The sequence below is a fragment of the Triturus cristatus genome, chromosome 4_1 (assembly GCF_964204655.1).
Source record: "Triturus cristatus chromosome 4_1, aTriCri1.1, whole genome shotgun sequence".
NCBI classification, from domain to species: Eukaryota; Metazoa; Chordata; class Amphibia; order Caudata; family Salamandridae; genus Triturus; species Triturus cristatus.
In genome coordinates this window covers 147,230,097-147,244,635 of record NC_140585.1, presented here as the reverse complement: position 1 = coordinate 147,244,635, position 14,539 = coordinate 147,230,097, and the positions used below count along the sequence as shown (strand labels likewise).

The 14,539-nt window shown below is 45.4% G+C and overlaps 2 non-coding genes across 2 annotated transcripts; both read right to left on the bottom strand.

Annotated features, from left to right (window-relative positions):
* Window positions 1-3,099: 3,099 nt before the first annotated feature.
* TRNAG-CCC (transfer RNA glycine (anticodon CCC)) lies at window positions 3,100-3,170 on the bottom strand. Its single transcript has one exon. It is a non-coding gene; the product is annotated as a tRNA-Gly (tRNA).
* An 11,051-nt stretch (window positions 3,171-14,221) lies between these two features.
* TRNAG-CCC (transfer RNA glycine (anticodon CCC)) lies at window positions 14,222-14,292 on the bottom strand. The gene has a single exon. It is a non-coding gene; the product is annotated as a tRNA-Gly (tRNA).
* Window positions 14,293-14,539: the final 247 nt, after the last annotated feature.

The window sequence follows — 14,539 nt, the reverse complement described above, 5'->3', positions numbered from 1 at the left end:
TGGGGAGATAGAGAGTGGAGAGAGTGAGAGATTGGTGAGAGAGTGGAGAGAGTAGAGAGAGAGAGAGAGAGTAGAGAGAGAGAGAGAGAGTGGAGAGAGTGAGAGATTGGTGAGAGAGAGTGAAGAGAGAGAGAGTGGGGAGAGACTGACTGACTGAGAGAGAAAGACTGACTGACTGAGGGGCATATCAACAAGGGCTTTATCTCTGCTTTTTTGGCTTTAAAATCCAAAAAAGGAGAGATAAAACTAGCGCCCTATCAACAACAGGGTGCTAACACACAAATTTGCATGTTAGCACCCTTTTACTCTACGCTTCCCCTTGCATCTCTAATGAGATGCAAAGGGGGCGTTCCAGAGTAAAATAATAGGAGAAATGTCGCTAAGCGACATTTCTCCTATTATCAAGAATGTCGCTAACCCTGTTAGAGACAAAAAAAGCAGCGCTAACCGCGGTTAACGCTGCTTTTTTACGTCTGCTAATTTTCAGACTTAGCCATGATATCCTATGGAAGGAGGATATCATGGCTAAGTTTGCCTGTCCCTATCAACAAGGTAACGTGTGATTATCGCTGGGTTTCCAGCGATAATCTCACGTTAGCCTGTTAGCGTGTAGATTTTTATCGCTATTGAGATAAGCGTTGCTAATAGCACGCTATCTCAGCGATAAAAATTCACGCTAGCCGGCGATAATTGTCCTCACGCTAAGAGCGCTGAGCGATAATTATCGCCGGTTGTTGTTGATATGCCCCCTAAGAGAGAGAGAGACTTACTGACTGACTGAGAGAGAGAGAGAGAGAGAGAGAGAGAGAGAGAGAGAGAGAGAGAGAGACTGACTGACTGACTGACTGAGAGAGAGAGAGACTGACTGACTGAGAGAGACAGAGAGAGAGACTGGCCTCAGCAGTCATGGAGTTTGCTCCAGGAATAAAAAGTAAACCTTTGGGAGTCCTCTTGATTTTCTTCAGATTTTAGTCTTTGCCTTTCCGCCATTGCGTTTGCAAGAAATTGCAGGCTATTGTGGGGTTACGGGTGGGCCAAAAGTAACCCTGTGATGGAATTGGGGTCAAAGTGTGTATGAAGCCATGCAATGCCTCTTAAGATTGCTATTGAATGCTAATAAAAATATATTATCAAAATGTGCTCTTTGTAGTTACATCTGGTTTTGAAATACAGCATTGTGGCATTGTCTAATTTTTTTAACAGGGTTAAGTTTTTTTTGCTCTGGTCCAGCCCCCCACTAACCCCGCCCCCTTCGGCCACAAACTACACTGTAATTTTGGCCCCCGACAGAAGGTTTGTGAGTACCCATTACGTATGGCATCTAGTTTGGCTGCCATGAGGTTGAACCCCACCCGCACCTGTTTAGCCAGCTCCTTCTGGCGGTCTAACACACGGCGTTGGAACGTCATGTGTTGTCGGTGAGGTGCTGGGAACCAGACGTGGTGGTGGGTGCTTCCTGCTGTGTGGTCTGTGCAGGGGGTGGGCTCCCCTCGATGGTGCTGGGCTGCCCTGCTACTGGAGGTGGGGTGCAAAGGCTGTCCATGAACCGTTAGAGTTTGTCGTAGTCATTGTCCTGGGGGTCGTCTCCATCATCACTGACGTGATGTAGGGTCTGCTCTGCAGGAGGTGTTGATTGTCCCTCTGCAATGTAAATGGGAGATGCGATTTCACAGTGTGTTCCATGTGTGTTTACGCATTGGCGAAATTTACATACAGACTGCACGACAATGTACATTGTGACTGTTTTGTGAGGAGATGCCTTTTTGATGCGGAACAGTGGACATTTGTACTACATCACGGATGTGAGGTTGTACTCGTACATTGTCATCTTTCAGGTTTTTTTCTCTGGTTTTATGGTGCATTTTCCCACATGACACGTGGGAATTTCCGGCCTGTCGCTGGTTATCGCTGATTTTTGTTTCGCGGTTTGGGACAGGACATCGCCGCCTTTTTTGCGTTCGTGTTTCGCATTTTTTAGGTGTCCGGTTCATTTTAATGCGGTCATTTGACGCGTTATCGTGAGACTATAACATGGTACCGCCGTGTTGAGAATACAACGTTATTTTCCCGCGATAGACTGCGATGTGAAATGTTGCGTTAAGCTAATTTTGCGATAATTATCACACGTTCTTGAGAATATCCCCCTAAGTTGTTTGATGGATCAATACTAACACAAAGTTAGATGTAGATGAAGTGTGCAAACTATCTGCAAAACATCCTTCTCTTCACTGAAAGACATCAGAATCAAGGGTAAAGTATAGGGCGGTAACATCACCACGATTTTGGCACCCAGGGGCAGTATTTGCAAATTCGACCAGGTTGACAAGATACCTGCTGGTGTGACCTACGAACTGTTGTTTCCTCTGGAATTGGTGCCAGTGATTACACCGTGCAGGAACCAGCCCAGAGGGTTCCGAGTGTATCTGGGTTCCCTAAGGGCCTGTGAGGTAACTTTCCTTCCTTTAGTCTGCAATCCCCAACAAGATTAAAACGTTATGCACGTGCTTTTACTTCATAAAGAAGGAGGGTTTCTGTTTTTTCCATTCTATAATGAACTATATATTATTCAGGATATTGGTTGTCACTTTTAAACGTGATATCAACATAACTGCACAACAAATCGAGCAGACATTTTTGGAACTTGCTGGAAAACGCTTAAAATAATGAGCATTTACCACGCGCTTTAAATCTTTTTTTTTTTTTTTTTTAGCCTAGTGGCGCATTAATCCTTGAATGGTGCTATTGTTTCCATGGTAAAAAAATCCAATAGACGAATGATGTCTCGGATTACATTGCTTTTTGCTTTTTCCTGTTTATTCTGTATTAAATGACAACTTTTTAACAACTAATGTTTCTACCATCAGAATGTAGGATTCTCTATGTCACATTTTACAAAGCAAAACACATTTACGGTGCGAATATTTTAGAACGTTGTACATTGTACGTTTGAACTTGCGAAACATGATTTCTACTTTCTTCCCATAGATTAAAATGTTAAATATTTTCCTGTACATTAAAGTTTTAAATCAGTCACAAAATTGGAAAGGATTAAAGGAAATAAATTAAATGTACGACCTAATAACTAAAGCATAAAATGAATGCGCCAGCCGGGAATCGAACCTGGGTCGCAAGAATGGGAATCTTGCATGATACCACTACACTACTGGCGCAGCTGTATAGGCCGTACCTATCTGTCTCACTGTTATCTAAAAGACGTGTGTGAGTCTCGGAAATTTTAATTGTTGAAATGAAGTTAAATTCAGTTTTATATTTGTTATTGGAGCTCAAATCCACATTGTGGCTCAGAGGGGAAAGGGCCTGTTTGGTGCGCGGCCAGTGACGAGGCGACCCTGACTGCACAGACGTTCGCCGGGGGGTCCAGAGAGTTTGGAGTTTCAACCTCGCTTACAAAAAATCCTAGTAAAGTATTTATATTCTCAGTTAATAGTTTGCTTACAGTCATTACTGTTCATTAGGTATTTCTATCGATATGTGGCGAGGGGCTTTATTTCAGGCTAGTCCTTGTGAAGCCTGAGGGCCGCTGTAAGCGCACATCTTGCTTGTCGTCTCCCCTGTTTTCATCCATCCGTGGAACGGCTGGGTGTGGCCGCTGAAGCTGTTTTCCTTTCCAGCTAAACCACTGTACCCCCCTCGCCCCCCCCCCCCCCCCCCTCTCAGGCCTGGGCAGGCCCTTCAGTGGACCCAGAGCTGTGGCGCTCTGCGGGCCTTGGTGCTGCTGGGGCAGGCCTGGGGGTGTTGAGGCCGCACCACACTTCCTTAGTGGTCCATCCGTCTGTTATTTACATGGCCGTCTGTGATTTTGGACCAGTGTCCGTTGTCACTGAATGGTTGTGTTACAGATTGCGGTTGTCCATAATTTAAAGCTAAACTGAATTGAGAGCAGCGGGCTGACAGACAATCAGTGCCGGAAATGAGCAGGACCCGGGGGCCCCAGTGAAATATGCTGAATACATCCAGCAGTGCCGGGTGATGTCTGCTTTCTGTTCAGAGCAGGAACCTGCAGGAGGTAAGAGGGGTTTCTTATTTTTACTTCCTGCTCGGCCCAACTCAAAGGCCTGACTTAAAGGGCCATCAGCGCTTCTTTTGTTGGAGTCTCATCTTAGCTGGGAGCTAAATGGAGTCAAACACTTCTATGCCATTGCAATGGAGGGAAATACAGGCACTCAGCTAGTTATGACGTCACAAGCACTTAAGAAAAACTATGATTTGGATCCAGATTTTTGACTTTGGTCGAATAATGGTTTAAATAGCACTTACTCATTTGTACAATTTTATTTTATAGCTCCACTCATCAGAATGCAGAGCGTCAGATCGCTTGACATCTCTCACACATTATATTGAGACAATTAATCATACAGGTGTGCAAATCCATGTACAGGAAATGTTACATAAGACAATGGGGGTCACAATGGGTAGGAGTCGCATATCATCCACAAGGACAGGCATTTTATCTTACAAACGACTGATCTAGAGAGACACAAAAGGCCTGGTTTAGACTTTGGCCGATGGGTCACTCCGTCACAAACTTGAGGGTATCCCGTCCGTCGCACTACAAGTGTATTACATCCAATGGCATTTGGAATACAGATGCGGGGATGTCTGTCAGGTTTGAGAAGGAGTTACCTGTCCGCCGAACTCTAAATCAAGCCCAAAGTCAGAATTTAAAATGCATGCAGTGGTTGGAGTTGTCTGAAATAATAAGACTTTATTACTACCTGAAAGGAACCCTTTTCACCTTAGACTAGCGAAAGACTGCGGAAAACGTAGTAAAGTTCTAATCTTATGCCTTGTATGCAGCTCCTTAATGATGGCTCATTGCTCACCGCACTATAATAGAAGGATTGAAGCGTATGAACTGCAAGCAACATAAGGATCTCAGTGATGAAGCAGTGACCTATTGAAGTGACCACATAAAATCAGCGGTGGCTCCTACGTTATGGCGCAGGAGCGTATCCCCACTGCAAATTCAAGCATGAAAAATAAATCATAATAAAGCAATTGTATCATCATTTTATTTTTCATCCTGCAGGGTGCCAGTCCAGCCAAATGAGCGTCTGACCCAGTCTTACGGGAGGCGGGGGCCATCTTGACATCGGACAGCAGCTGCAGCAGGGGAGGAGGAGTGGTGGGCACTGCATGCTGGTTTGGCCGACTGTCTTAAGATGGCCAGACCGACATGCACACTTAGATCTCTCCAACCCGAGCTGGTGGTGAAAAGGCTCTGGCTCCCAGTCCTTGTGTGAGCGCAAAACCAGCCCTCTCAGATCAATTCCGGCACTTCCCTCATGCTGGGATTACCAGCGCAAGATCAGCGTCTGGATTGGCCTAGGGGAGTCTAGGAGCCTGTGTAGTGCACCCATGGACTGCCAGGAGATGGACACTTCTTGCACTGATCACTTCTGTCTGCAGAGTGCGAGAGGAAGGTCACTTGGTGCTGCTGCAGCAAGAGGTGCTGGGTTGGCTTCAAATGCAAAAACAACAGTTGATGGACAGAACGCAGAACAATGTCATACATTCACCCCAGTACAAGGATCTGGGCCTAAGTCCATCGGTTTTTTTCTCACCATGCCATTCCAGTTTGAACCCAGCCATATTCAAATCAGTCTTGACCCTCCCCTCGGGGGAGGGAGGAGCAGCAGTGAGGCTACGTAATACACATTGATGCCGCTCATTTGCTACATGCAGTACATGTCAAACAGCAATCACTAAGTCACACATATCACACACCAATGAACCAGTGAGCCTGCCAACACATCATGCAGAACCAACTATTGACTCATGTCTCTGTGCACTGTCACAGGTGATCAAGGATATGCACTCTGCCCTAAGATGATGACACCCCTCCGAGCCCCTAACACACAGGCCCAGAGGCAGTACAGTGCGGCCCACAAACGCACCAGGGGCATCATGAAACGCACATTTGGCGTGTTGAAGTCACGTTTCAGGTGCCTGGACATCACAGGTGGAAGGCTCCTGTACAGCCCAGACATTGTGTGCAAGATGATCGTCGCATGTTGTGTGTTGCACAACATATGTGTACGCACCAATGCCCCATGGATACAAGTGCCAGATGCACCGGACGATGATGAGGAAGATGAGGCAGGTGGACCATACCCCACTGCAGCTGCAGCAGGAACACCATCATTGACAATTTCTTCACATGAGCACGTCACATTATCACAGTCCTTAGCAATCATGGGACAGTATAAAATGACCACAGGCACAGCATGTGCAAATAAATGCATTACAACACACATTCCCTGAGTGCATGTCACTCCTCTGTACAAGCACATCACTCTGACAAGTGTAAGTGCAACATGTAGTGCTAACAATCTCATAGTTTGAAAATAGATGGTGAGTGTGTCACCTCTGTACAGAGAGGCTTAGGGTGTCACGTATTCGAAATGCCATTTCTGTGTGTCAAAGATCGTATGGAATCCCACTCAACAGCATTTCACATGTGTCACAAATCATTTCATATAGGCTGTCATTTGTGACCTACAATTGACAATAGGTCTTCTTTTGGGCTCAAATATGTAACACCATGATGCAGGGATGCACCCTGTGACTCAAGTCCCACACCATGAGCAACATGGACGTAAGGGGGAATCACTGCCCCTACATTCATCCATGCTTTCATACTTGATTAATCATAGACATGACACGTCTGTGTGTATTAGTATGTATTGTTCACGTTCAGTGGCGTGCTGAAGCTGTCTTAGTACTGGGCCATGCAGACAACACTTTACAATGTTGCCACATGGAGGGCCAGCCAGAGTCCTTTAGGGATTGACAAGTTACTTGGAAGGGGAAGAGTCCAGTCCACAGGCTGCTTGCTGTGTCATTGTTAAGCAAACAAAATATGGCAGTCCATGTCGAGGTCCAAGGTTAGTGTCGCAGAGTGTATCGGGGGACGGTTGAAGGTGTTATTCCAGGGCATGATGTAGAGGGCAGAACCCAGCAGAAACAAGACATATGGCAGAGATGAATGCTACTGCTTCCTTCTTACCACTAAGGCAGATTCATCCTCATCTTCGTCCTCTGACGTTTCATGTGCCTCACATGTGGGTGGAGGTGTTTGGTCTGCAGCACTGTGTGACACTGACACATCAGGGGCCGGAGATGTGGATGTAGAAGTAGCAGCAGCATTCATCTACGCAATGTCTTGTGGCATCTCTCACATGATGAGGATCTGCAGGGCATGGAAGATTCCATCTACAGCTTTCTCGTGTGCAGCCGTGGTAGCCATACTTTGCGCCTGCATCCGCTCCATGTTCTCCGTGACCCTCCTTATGTTTCCTAAATCATGGATGACATCGCTGTAGCCACTCTGACTAGACAGTTGTTGTCGTATCCGAGTCATGGCTCCAGCGATGCCAGCCATGGATTGTTGGAGGACACGGGGCAGACTATGGGTGTCCGTTAGGGAGTGTAAGTGGTCCCTGATGGGATTTAGACAACCACGTATGGCACAGTATGTATGTATTTATATTTGTAGAGCGCACTGCAACCCTACGGGCATCCTGGCGCTGAAGACAGAGTGAGGGAGGAGCGGAGGGGGGGGGGGGGCTGAGAATTAGGCTTTGGGGAACAACCAGGTTTTCAGCTGTCTGCGGAAGAGGGTCAGATCCTGTACCAGGCGTAACTCCACAGGGAGGCTGTTCCATAAGCGTGCAGCCGCAAAGCTGAAGGCACGGCCTCCCATGGAGACTCTCGATATTTTGGGAGTCATGGCCAACCTAGCTGAAGAAGAGCGCAGCATGCGCGTGGGAGTATACCATCTGAAAAGGTTTTGCAGTGGTATAGGGCCAAAGCCATGAAGAGCCTTAAAAACTACACACAGAGATTTAAACAAAATTCTCTGATGCACGGGCAGCCAGTGTAATTCGGACAAGGCACTAGTGCTGGAGGAAGAACGCGGTCTCAGAAGAGCAAGTTTTGCGGCAGCTGCCTGGATCCGTTGAAGTCTCTGAATCAGATATGCAGGGGAAGCGAGCAGCAAGGCGTTACAGTAGTCCAGGCGACTGAGAATTGTGCATCGGACTAATGTACCTCGTACATGAGAAGGAAGAAGGGGCAAAATCCTACGTAAACCTCTCATGATCAGATAGCAGTTTGAAACTATCTTGTTGACATGCGACTCCAGGCTTAGCCTCTCATTAAGGCAGACCCCCAAATTACGAACAGACTTTGCTGGAACCAGAGGGGTATCCAGAGGGAGAGGCCAAAAGTTGGAAGGCAAAGTAAAAGGCACCCTACCCACTGAGCAATGTAGAATCTCAGTTTTGGCACCGTTAAACTGCAGATCATTATTCCTCAGCCAAGTCGTCATTTCCATCATGCACTTGTGGAAGATGGATAAGGAGTCCACCTGATCATTACCATCCAAGGAGATGATCAATTGCGTATCATCGGCATAGTTAACTGCAGAGATGTTACAGGATTTGATGATCTGCACCAAAGGGCGCATGTAAACATTAAACAGAATAGGGCTAATAGAAGAGCCCTGTGGAACCCCCTGTTTGTTTGGCAAAAAATCTGACTGGAATGGAGGCAGAAAGACCGCCTGCCGTCTGTCCGATAGGTAGGAGCAAAGCCATTTAAGGGCCATGCCTGTGACCCCTATCTCCTCGAGCCGATGTAGGAGAATGCTGTGGCTGACCGTATCGAAGGCGGTGGACAAGTCAAGCAGTATCAAAGTTGCGGAGTGCCCCTTGTCCGCCCGCATTCGCAAATCGTCCACAGCAGTGATCAGGGCAGACTCGGTACCATGCCCCGGACGAAAGCCAAACTGATTCTCCTCCAAATTCCCGTTGCTTTCAAGAAACCCGGAGAGCCCCTGGCTGACAAATCGTTCAGATATCTTGGCTGGATAGGGCAGTAAAGAAATAGGACGATAGTTCCCGTAGCAAGCAGGATCCAGCGAGGGTTTTTTTAGAAGGGGGGATACCAACGCATCCTTCCAACAGGCTGGAACTACACCACTGAATAATGACTGATTAATAATCATATGGAGGTGCGGAAAGGTATCTGACCCTAATTCCTTCCAGAATTTCTGCGGAATAGGGTCTAAGGGAGAACCAGAGCAGACTTTCATAGCCACACTGGAAAAGTCCTCTAAAGAAGGACAGGTCCAGTGATCAAGGCAAGGTCCCACGGGTACCTCTTCGCATGGCCTGAGCACAATACAGTCCGGCGGGTCCACTATGGAAGTACATATTCCAGCCTTGCAACTAGTTGCAGAATTAGGCTGCATGCCCTCTAGGATTCCCTTAATTTTGTTGTGAAAGAAGGCAGCCAGCCCATCACACAAATCCTGCGAGGGGATGATCTTATTCGCCAAACACTCAGGGTTAGCAGCACCTCTCAAAATGTCAAAAACACATTTAGCACTGTTCGGGGAGTTTGAAATAAGATCAGCAAAATACAACGCTTTAGTGGAAGCAATGGCTTGCTTGTACCGGACCAAAAAGCGGCGATAATTTTATCACCTAATTAGCAAGCTCACGCTAACGCGTAAAAACTTGCGTTAGCGCAGGAATTCCTAACGCCCAGCTTTGCATCTCTAATGAGATGCAAAGTGGGCGTTACTGACCTGACATGACAGGAGAAATGTCGCTAAGCGACATTTCTCCTATCATCAAGCCCCACGCTATGAAGCATAGCGGCAAGAAAAATAGCGATAACCCCTGTTATCGCTACTTTCCTTACGCCTGCTTCAGGACTGACTTAGCCATGATATCCTATGGAAGGTGGATATCATGGCTAAGTTTGTGGGGCCCTATCAACAAGCTAACGCCACATTGCGTGAGATTATCGCTGGGTTTCCAGCGATAATCTCACGTTAGGCAGTTAGCGCGAGGATTTTTATCGCTATTGAGATAAGCGTTGCTAATAGCACGCTATCTCAGCGATAAAAATCCACGCTAGCCGGCGATAATTATCCTAGCGCTAAGTGCGCTTAGCGATAATTATCACTGGTTGTTGCTGATATGCTCCTAAGTATTTTCAATTAGTACACGTCGTTTCAATTTGTGAGATATGCTAATCGTACGTGCAAAGAATCTTTCTTTTTTAATTGAGCCAAATTACGATTTTGACAGCATCGTTTTCACATGCATGTGCCCACAACGTACATAGATACTGAAGGGGCTACATGGGTTGGATTAGCAGACGGGTTGGATTATGCTACACAAGTTTTGTGGGTCCCATCCACTAATAAGTGGATGGTGACAAGAGGCAGGTTTAATAACCCTGTGGAACTTTGCCTGTTCAAAATGGCACTTGTGATTTCAATGCATCGCCTTAAGATTTGCAACACTAGATCGTAGCACTATATAGGTTTGTGATATGAGATCCATAGTCTTTGTTGACCTTTAAGGAAATTGAATATAGGCAGATATTTTTTTATATATATATTTATATTCATACTACGTTTGGGAGGAAAAGTTTTCCATGTGACAGTATTGCCCTTCCTCTTATACATGTCTCTATGTATCATTTTCTGCAGCGACAGTGCTCAATTACTTTCACTGCCTCCTTCCACCAGATGTACGATATTTTATTTGTAATTTCCTCTACTGACAGTTTCTTAAAGTAAAGTACTTTTAAAATTCGAACACTGGTTGACACTGACAGCCAAGCAATTAGTTTCACATCGAACAACATGGATCGTAGCCCCTTTTCGAAATTGTGAAATCCTTTTTCGAGCGTTACTCTCCGTCGGTTCCCAGAGGCTTTAAGATCGAGATCTCTGATCTCAGAACCATAGAGGGCCATGGGAGGGATCTTATGAGCAAAGGCAGTGAGCAGGTGTAGCAATGAATACCCGGTATGAATATTAACTTTTAATAGGGCCCCAACAGAAACCGCTGTCCTAATTCTCAAGGTTTTTAGATTATTATTCCAACATAAACTCTGAGAAAAAAGTGGCCCTAGATATCTGTATGTTGTAACGTCCTCCACCTTTCGTTATTTAAAAACTATTTGTACTTCACTTTTTTTTTACCAAACACCATTATTTTTTCCATGTTTATGTTGAGAAAGCTATTACAACATTGCCCCAAAGTCTCCAATTTCATTTTTACATCTATTTCATTGTAATCAAATATGGTCAGGTAGTCTGCATAGTGGCACAGTATATGGACATCACATATTTTAGGGGCGAACAAGTATGTTTTTCTCACACAGATGGGTTAGAAATATAAAGACTAAAAAGTGGGTGCATGAACACATTCTTGCCGTAATCAATTTAGTATCTATATTCTATTGGGCAAATTCCCACACAAATGTAAATCTATCTTGCCCAATTTGAGGTTTGGCATTGACTAAGTGCCAATTGGGCCAGATGATATTACCCAGGTGAATATTTTTTTCTTCCACTGAAGACCCCTGGCCACCATCTGTAATGCTGTGTGAAACTCTACAAAGCAACAACATCATTTTTGGTTTATTTCAATACACTTTCGACCAATGACCTAAAGAGCAAAATGATGGTCGACTGTAGAATGCCCTTCTCACAATGCTCCCTGGTCATATGGCATTAATGTGTTCCCAACAGTCCACACTATTGGTGTGCCGAGTAATTTTGCAAATATTGTTAAACCCGTGGTACTCATAGTTCGGCCCGGCAGGCCTTCCTTGGCGGCCCACGGACCTTGCAGGTAATGTACTCATGGCCCTCCAGAAATCCAATTTTACTAGTGACAGAAGAGAGTGGAGAGAGAGAAAGGATTGAGAGAGTGGAGAGAGAGAGAGTGGCGAGAGAGAGTGGACAGAGAGAGAGTGGAGATAGTGAGAGATTGGTGAGAGAGAGTGGAGAGAGAGAGTAGAGAGAGAGAGTGGCGAGAGAGAGTGAAGAGAGAGAGAGTGGAGAGAGTGAGAGATTGGTGAGAGAGAGTGGAGAGAGACTGACTGACTGAGAGAGAGCTACTGACTGACTAAGAGAGAGAGAGAGAGAGAGACTTACTGACTGACTGAGAGAGAGAGAGACTGACTGACTGGGAGAGACAGAGACTGACTGACTGAGAGAGAGAGACAGAGAGAGAGAATGGCCTCAGCAGTCATGGAGTTTGCTCCAGGAATAAAAAGTAAACCTTTCAGATTTTAGTCTTTGCCTTTCCGCCACTGCGTTTGCAAGAAATTGCAGGCTATTGTGGGGTTATGGTTGGGCCAAAAGTAACCCTGTGATGGAATTGGGGTCAAAGTGTGTATGAAGCCATGCAATGCCTCTTAAGATTGCTATTGCCTGCTAATAAAAATGTATTATCAAAATGTGCTCTTTGTAGTTACATCTGGTTTTGAAATATAGCATTGTGGCATTGTCTAATTTCTTTAACAGGTTTAAGTTTCTTTTGCTCTGGTCCAGCCTCCCACTAACCCCGCCCCCCTCGGCCACAAACTACACTGTAATTTTGGCCCCCGACAGAAGGTTTGTGAGTACCCATTACGTATGGCATCTAGTTTGGCTGCCATGAGGTTGAACCCCACCCGCACCTGTTCAGCTAGCTCCTTCTGGCGGTCTAACACACGGCGTTGGAACGTCATGTGTTGTCGGTGAGGTGCTGGGAACCAGACGTGGTGGTGGGTGCTTCCTGCTGTGTGGTCGTGCAGGGGGTGGGCTCACCTCGATGGTGCTGGGCTGCCCTGCTACTGGAGGTGGGATGCGAAGGTTGTCCATGAACCGTTAGAGTTCGTCGTAGTCATTGTCCTGGGGGTCGTCTCCATCGTCACTGGCGTGATGTAGGGTCTGCTCTGCAGGAGGTGTTGATTGTCCCTCTGCAATGTAAAGGGGAGATGCAGTTTCACAGTGTGTTCCATGTATGTTTACGCATTGGCGAAATTTACATACAGACTGCACGACAATGTACATTGTGACTGTTTGTGAGGAGATGCCTATTTGATGCGGAACAGTGGACATTTGTACTACATCACGGATGTGAGGTTGTACTCGTACATTGTCATCTTTCAGGTTGCATGACACGTGGGAATTGCCGGCCTGTTGCTGGTTATCGCTGATTTTTGTTTCGCGGTTTGGGACAGGACATCGCCGCCTTTTTCGCGTTCGTGTTTCGCATTTTGTAGGCGTCCGGTTCATTTTAATGCGGTCATTTGACGCGTTATCGTGAGACTATCACATGGTACCGCCATGTTGAGAATACAACGTTAACACAGCGTTATTTTCCCGCGACAGACTGTGATGTGAAATGTTGCGTTAAGCTAATTTTGCGATAATTATCACACGTTCTTGAGAATATCCCCCTAAGTTGTTTGATGGATGAATACTAACACAACGTTAGATGTAGATGAAATGTGCAAACTATCTGCAGAACATCCTTCTCTTCACTGAAGGACCAGAATCAAGGGTAAAGTATAGGGCGGTAACATCACCACGATTTTGGCACCCAGGGGCAGTATTTGCAAATTCGACCAGGTTGACAAGATACCTGCTGGTGTGACCTACGAACTGTTGTATCCTCTGGAATTGGTGCCAGTGATTACACCGTGCAGGAACCAGCCCAGAGGGTTCCGAGTGTATCTGGGTTCCCTAAGGGCCTGTGAGGTAACTTTCCTTCCTTTAGTCTGCAATCCCCAAAAAGATTAAAACGTTATGCACGTGCTTTTACTTCATAAAGAAGGAGGGTTTCTGTTTTTTCCATTCTATAATGAACTATATATTATTCAGGTATTGGTTGTCACTTTTAAACGTGATATCAACATAACTGCACAAAAAATCGAGCAGACATTTTTGGAACTTGATGGAAAACGCTTAAAATAATGAGCATTTTCCACGCGCTTTAAATCTTTTTTTTTTTTTAGCCTAGTGGCGCATTAATCCTTGAATGGTGCTATTGTTTCCATGGGCAAAAAATCCAATAGACGAATGATGTCTCGGATTACATTGCTTTTTGCCTTTTCCAATTTATTCTGTATTACATGACAACTTTTTAAAAACTAATGTTTCTACCATCGGAATGTAGGATTTTCTATGTCACATTTTACAAAGCAAAACACATTTACGGTGCGAATAATTTAGAACGTTGTACGTTTGAACTTGCGAAACATGATTTCTACTTTCTTCCCATAGATTAAAATGTTAAATATTTTCCTGTACATTAAAGTTTTAAGTCAGTCACAAAATTGGAAAGGATTAAACAAAATAAATTAAATGTACGACCTAATAACTAAAGCATAAAATTGATGCGCCAGCCGGGAATCGAACCCTGGTCGCAAGAATGGGAATCTTGCATGATACCACTACACTACTGGCGCAGCTGTGGAGAGCACTATCTGTCTTACATCTATCTGAAACACGTGTGTGAGTCATGTCAATTTTAATTGTTGAAATGGAGTTAAATCCAGTTTTATATTTGTCAATAAAGCTCAAATCCACATTGATGCTCAGAGGGGAAAGGGCCTGTTTGGTGCGCGGCCAGTGCCGAGGCGACCCTGACTGCACAGATGTTCGCCAGGGGGTCCACAGAGTTTGGAGTTTCAGCCTCGCTTGCAAAGAAGAATA